A 7,756-nucleotide genomic window follows, 5' to 3' on the forward strand; every position below is an offset into this window, starting at 1 on the left:
AGAGCAGTCAGACACATAATGGTTCTTTACGATCTTACCACAGACCATGTGACATAACTACAAGCAACACTGCTGTTTTGGGCTTTAGATTTTGCCTACATAGACCGTCAAATTTCGGAAGTAATAATTTTAGCCCGACAACATTTCTATCAGTGAATAAAAGAAATGAAGTTGTCAATAACAAAACTATTATTCAACAAATGTAATATTAGAACATGTACACATTACAGAGATTTCTTAGATGTTATAAACAAATTCCACTGTCAGCTAGAATATTTTTACAGATTGAAAGTTACATGCAGGTTATACCTCAGCTAAATACAGAAAGTACGTTCATTAGTGTCTCTTTCTTTCTTTATTTCAGAACAAGTAAAAATAGGCGAAGAAAATTATTTCAACCAATCTTTCTTTTTAAATCAAGATGCATACCCCATGCACACCACAAATACTGATTTCATTAACAGCTTTGAAAAATATAAATGAACACCAATGCAAGTTATAAAAAAGTAAACACGAATAGTTGTACAGTTACTGTTCCATATGCATGATGACAAAAGTTCAGATCAAGTATGAAAACACACAGAAATACGACGAAGACATTAAGGAGGTTATTGGAAAATTTAAGTGAGGTAACAGTTCCTTTTTACCCTGTCCCAGCTTACCACCTCTTCCTGGCTGAGGAAGGAAGGGACAGGTTAAAAAGGGACAGTCACTCATACCTCAAGATGAGGGGAACCTCTTTAGCGACGAGGGTACATTAAGATCGAAGCCCAGATAGAGGTACTTCTGTGTGTTTACTGGCAATAGCAAATATGCGATAAATAATATGTCACAGTGCCGTGTCTTACAGTCTGAAATTACTGTCTATAAAGATAAATGATAATGCCGTTTTTAATATTTATTACGACCCATTTCTATCATTGTTTATCCTCACGCAACAGAAAGAATCGCAATGTAACATCAAAAAATACAAGTGCCAGTGAAAGTGGATAATCAAATACTTACGAATAGCTTACAGTAATACCACGTCACATTTCTTCATAGAGTACTTTATATCATACTCAAAATGTATAAAAAAGTGAACATAGCTTTTTAGTACTAAAGCAACTTGGCTTCATTAGTGACAAGCAATACATTTAACATGAGGTAGAATGGTATGATTAAGAAATCAACAACGTAACTGGCCTATCATACAAATAATTGATACTTGTTCATATTACCACAGAACTATTTTTACCTAATATGTCTTAGGTTAGTACAAAAGTATGCAATTTTTCAGTAAGGATTTGTACTTTTTTATACTGAAGAGCCAAAGAAACTTTTACACCTGCCTAATATTGTGTAGGGCCCGTTCGAGCTAGCAGAATTGTCACAACACGATGCGGCGTAGAATCGACTGATGTCCGAAGTAGTTTTGAAGGGAACTGACACCATTAATCCGTAAGAGTAAGAAGGGGTGGAGATCTCTTCTGAACAGCACATTGCAAGGCATCCAAATTATGCTCGGTAATTTTCATGTCTGGGGAGTTCGGTTACAGCGGAAGTGTATCTCAAGAATTGCCCTGGAGCCATGCTGTACCAATTCTGGACGTCCGGAGTGTCGCGTTGTCCTGCTGGGGTTGTCCAGGTCCATCGGCATGCATATTGGACATAAATGAATGCAGTTGATCAGACAAAGCTTACGGTCGTGTCACCTGTCAAGATTCGTGTGGAAACGTATCAGAAATCCCGTGTCATACTAACTGCGCAGTCACACACCATTACACAGCCTCCACCAGTTTGAACAGTCCCTTGCTGACATGCAGGGTCCATCGATTCATTAGGTTTCCTCCATACCCGTACACGTCCATCCTCTCGATACAATTTGGACTGTTGATGACTGGAAACATGTGGCCTCGTTTCAATATCTGTGTTAACGTGCGCTAGGGGAATCTTAAAGCTTTGCGTTGTGCAGTCATCTAGGGTACAAGACTGCATTCGGCTCCGAAAGCCCATATCGATAATCGTTGAATGGTTCACACGTTGACACTTATTGATCGCCGAGCATTGAAATCTGCAGCAGTTTGCTGAAAGGTTGCACTTCCGTCACGTTGAACGGTTCTCTTAAATGAACGTTGCTTCCGTTCTTGCAGGGTCTTTTTTTCCAGCCGCAGCAATGCCTGAGATTTGACGTTTTACTGGGTTCCTGCTATTCACGGTACACTCCTCAAATGGTCGTACGGGAAAACCCCCACATCATCGCTACCTCTGAGATGCCGTGGCCCATCGCTCGTGCGGCGACTGTGACACCACTTTTGAGAGTCACTTAAATCTTGAGAACTTGCCATTGTATCAGCAGTAACCGATCTAACAACTGCGCCAGACACTTCTTATTTTATATAGGCGTTGCCAACCGCAGCATCGTATCTGCCTGTTTATATATTTGTTTTTCAATACGCATGCCCCCATCAGTTTCTTTGGCGCTTCAGTCTATATTATGTCTAAACATAATATACAAAACTGCGAACGAACCTAAAATTAAGTGAAAGGCACAAGCATCCTATGTCATAAGCAGTTCAGTTTTCAAAGCCAACTACGTCTAATACAATGAAATCATGTTGAACATAAACACCTCTGTGTACAATATTTCGGAAGTACATAGCATTATGACGAGATTACAGTAGATTAGTCAATACTCATGTCAAATAACTAAGCATCCTTAAGTTAATGTACCATCACATTTAATTGCATTACAAGTAACAGGAGGTGCTTCCTAGTGCAATTATACAAATATCTGATTACTGGTCTACTAAATACAAGGTGTTTGAAGTGGGTATCAACAGGCAACCAATACTGAATGCTGTGAGTAATTCTGGTTACATCGCGGACAGAATGATTAGCTATAATGAAAACTATTCACATTTAAAGCAAAGTAGTGTGAACAAAAATAATATATTCTAGTGCACTTATACCAATTTCGTATTATCTCAGTTATTAATAGAAAACTTAATATGACGAAAGGAAAGGCGTCATACAATCATATTTCAATCACTTAAGAATCGAACAACAAAGCATATACAGTATACAATGAAAACTATGGATAATGAAAATGCTAAAAAGACGCAGCTGTTACATCCCTGCATTTTAGTTAGGTCCTGTTGGTAACCTCAGCTGCATGTGATTAATTTAAAGGAACTACAGTAGCAGAGAGTGCTAAAATCTCACACTATGCCTATGACAACTGCATCACCTACTTATTGGAGCCCAAGCATATGTTTAAAATATTGGGAAACTATGCAAAAGTAAACCATCGGATGGAACTTCAGTCAGCAGAAGCAAAAACAGTAATTAGAAACTAACCATTAAATCTGATACCTTGAAGAACTGAACTCACAGGTTTACAACTGCTCCAGATCCCTAATTGCTTTACAAATGAGTTGGTGCGGTATTTGACGTTAAGCGTATAAGCGAAAAAAGAATTTAGAAATGGTTTGAAATTACGTTTGATGTTCGCTGGAAGTCGCTAAGTATTCTCGTTATGAAACACTACATGAATAGAGTCCGCGTAATTCATGCATCCTGAGCTACGCTGTCTTATGAAATGTACCTTTTGTGGCTATTATATTTATCTGTTTTAAATCTCTGACTTAAGGTTATAGCTGTAAAAAATATATGACAGAAATTTAATTATTGACTGAATTTAGGATGGTAATGCAACAATGAAAGTCAAGTTTTTGGGCCCTGGAAGCCGTCTAATGAGATACCTGCCACTGGTACAGTAATATCAATGCAATAGTGTTAGGGGAAAACATACCTTCTGTCATGGGTCCATCTTACCTGAATTACGCTAATGTGCTGCCTATTGCTGCGAATAATTTATAGTGAAAATTTGTCATGGCTGCAGATGACACCAATATTTTAACGACATCATTGTTCAAAACATTTTCCGGAAAGTCTAACTTGTTTTTAAAATTCATGGTGTTTAGATGAAGTCATAAAAAGCCAGAGTAGTTGGCTGGTTGGTATAAAACGGGGGGAAAGGGACCAAACTAAGAATCATCGGTCCCTTGTGCCTAATAAATCAATGCCACAAGTGTGGGAATAAAACAAACGAGACGTAACACAAAACGGAAAGAAAGGGAAGACCACAAGAACGAAGGAAAGACAACGGACACTAAAAGAAACGTAAGAGGTCAAGCAAACAGAGAGATGGCCAGACTAGTACTCTGGCACTCAGTAACTAACAGACGAAAGGATCAATAGGGAAAGGGGGGAGGTCCGAGAAGCTGTTTCTGCCCCCCCCCCCCCCAATACTTTCATTTTGAATTTTATTTCATGTAGAGGAAGAGCTAGTGAATTACGCTGGCATGAAGAAATATGGAATCAGTACTTTTGTTGGCAGCTATTTTTGTTTTGACTGAAGCACATTTTAACACCCACTACATTCTATCCCCTCCCTTCGTCCCATTTTTTCCAAGGGGGGACAGCCTCTATATGCACATATAACAAATTCTGTATAGCTCTTTCGAACACTAGTTGACGGTGATCGGACCCGTAGGCGAATCGCTGGGTTGGCAGCGCACTGGATTTGGGGGAGGAGCGCCGGACTTCAGGCAGAAATCTTGACTGAAAGAACATTTTTTTAATTCTTTTTATATGATTGCGCAGGTGCAGAGGATACCTGTTAACAACGTCCTGTTCGAAGGCCGACCTGGCTCACAGTTACGGCAATGTCCGCTGCGCTATACGAACAATCCAACATTTAAGAAAATAAAAACAACGTGAGAACCTAGATGTGAGGAGAGGCAGTATTCTGACGCTCGCCCTCCTCCGTCCCTTCACGACCACCCTGCATTGACGCCATAGCTATACCACTATGAATCATTGCTTTGTACAGAGAACAGGAGAAACATCACAAGATTCACCTTCGTTACCAGAGGTAAGGACACACGCATTTAATTTGCACTTTCGAGGTGATGTGAGTGAACGTTTGTGGTGAAAGGTATGCACTTCTTCTATGTCATTTATTTGTCGTATCTCCTAGCTCAATATTGATAGTTCTCGGCAGTTCATTGAAGAACGTTAATTTAATTACCTTCTCACACTTCTCAGAGAGACTTTTGGGGAAAAGGGGGGGGGGGGTGTTAAGGCGTACCTTGGAAGTACATATTTCGAAACAAGAAATGACAGTTATTTCAGGTACAGTGGAAATGCTTTTAGTTAAAGGGGCAACAAAAGTCCATGCAAAAGCGATAAAACCATGCCTGGGTGTACACAGTGTAACATCATAGATTAAGGGTCGACCTGCGACAGAAACCTCACTACTTGCGCACGGGCCGCTGGACAACGCCACGAGCGCTGAAAGTGCATTGCGATCGCAGGCGAGGTGCCGCCACGAGCGCAACCGTATATAAGTGCCGACGGAGTTCGGCCAGCTCATTCCTCCCTCCCCCCTCTCTCCCCTGCCCATGGCACCTCTGATCTCCCTCTCCCACCCCCTCCTCCTCCTCTCTTGGCAGGTCCCCGAACTCATACACGCTCAGTGGAAATTCGCGCGCCGGAGATCATCGCCATCAGTTTCTCGTGTTGGTGCCTGTGTTTAGTGTTCTTTCGCCACCACTGTTCACCTGTGCCGCCGTCGTCTGTGTTTTGTGCGCCGTGTCAACGAGTTGTAGTGTTTTTTCTCGTCCAGCGTGAATGGCTTCATGTTTGTTTTCGTGTCTACAGGTTTTGCCCGCCATTTTTATTGTCTTATCTGTACCACCTTTATGTCATATTCCTTGTACCACTAGCGGCTGAAGAGTAGAGTGATATGCTGCTGACAGCCCACCTTTATATAAGGTGATTAAAGAAAAAATCGGCCAGCTCTCATTTTTTTGGCATCTCATTTTTGCCTATTCTCGTATTTGTTTAGTTGCTTAGCTCTTATTCGTTTATGGCTCATGTTATTGTGCTCTCTTCCAGCCATTCCAATTGTTTTGATTTACTCCAAATTGAGAAGTGCTCACTTTGGTGTTTCACTTTTGCATATTTCTCATTTTGCTAATAATATGCTCTATAGCTTTTTACAGTTAAATTGATTAATATAGTCTCATGTACTGTGTGTTCATTTCAGCCTGTTCATGTTTTGATGTTCTTTAAATACTGTAGTAACTATCGAAAGCATTTCTTCCCTGAAACGTGTGTCAAGTATGCTCGATGTAGGAATTTTTTGTGACACAGGTGTAAGTTTTTGAATATAAATTATATACGAAACTGTGCTTTAATAGGAATTTATTTTTTCAGTTTGTACTTCATCAGACAACTTTGTGATATGAGGGAGAAATTTGAGGGGCAAACCCACGGAAATAGTCTTAAGTGATAGCCTTGAGAAATAAAAATTGGTGTACACTGAAAGACATGACACTGTAGGCACGGAAAATTTATATATATAAAAGTATACGTCACAACAGGAATTCTCAAGAGTCGTTTGACCATCCGTATCAGTGGGAAACAGGCCTGCTCCAAGGATTCAAGAAGGAAAAAGCAAATGTTCCAGAAATAATTAACAACGATGGGTGAATAAGCAATCCCTACCTCTACAACAAAGCAAGTAGAGATTCTATCAACTAAGGTGTTGATGATCACTACGTTTAGATGTCAGGCAAATCCAACACCTTCCATGAAATCCCTGACATGATAAGCAAATCAGACAGTATGTCACATAGCTCCGAATAAATCCTGACATTAAGTTAACCAAAGCAACACGATCAACGAGTGAGCAAATGGAATACCACAGACTAACACAAGAATGTCTAAATGCATGTCATACCTTCCCATCCTGAAACAGACGTAGTTCCGAGGGAAGAAACGAGAACAGAAGCCGAGAGCAGAACCGTGTTAAGCTAGATGGCCCTACGATAAGGGACGGACACCCACGTCACCAGCCAACCACCAGGACCACTCCCCAGCCCATGTTAAAAGATAGATCCCTCGAGAGGAACACTATAGATCTTATGATAACACTAAAACGGCCACACCAGCTGCAAGTTTAAGCGTGAGACTTTTTCGCTTCTCTGTTACGTTGCAAACGTTAAAAACATTGCCCCGACACGAAAAGTGTAACGTTTCTCATTGGATAGACAGAATTTTTGTAGGTGGAGCTTAAGGTTAACATTGCGACCCTGATTGGTCAGATGAGAACACAGCCAGATGGTTTAAGAAAAAACTAACTTTGATAGATTGTAGTAAGGAGAAGTTAGGAGAGAGTTGCTTCCGAAACGGCGAGGTGCATGGAGCTGTGTTGCCCGCCGCCCCCTGACGAAGACCGACGAACACCGACAAGGTGATGAACGCATGCAATGCCGCATTTTCGAGCGAATAAGGCTTCACTGAGAACTGCCGAAGTCTCATCTGTTACATCCTCTTTTTACGTAATACTAGCGTCCATCGTCAATTGAAGCTCATGTTATTCACATTTGCTACGTAAGTTAAAATCTGAAACGCGATGATTTTTCTGTTATATAATTATTGAGAAGCCGCATCAGCCACTGTAATTTACGAGAAGTTAGATAAGTAATTAAAGGTAATTGAGGGTCACTGTAGACAGTTTTGATAGTTTTCTCTCTTGTGAAACTTAATTTAAACTGGATTATAGATGTGATATGGCATAGGTCATCCTTCGATCCATTGTAGAGCTTGGAAACCCATTCAGGGAATATTCGTTCCAGTTTTTGTTCAACGCAGTCTGGCGTCTCCTTACCAGCAACAGGTCCCAGGTTCAAAGTAGTCAATTCCC

The sequence above is a fragment of the Schistocerca piceifrons genome, chromosome 7, assembly GCF_021461385.2.
Source record: "Schistocerca piceifrons isolate TAMUIC-IGC-003096 chromosome 7, iqSchPice1.1, whole genome shotgun sequence".
NCBI classification, from domain to species: Eukaryota; Metazoa; Arthropoda; class Insecta; order Orthoptera; family Acrididae; genus Schistocerca; species Schistocerca piceifrons.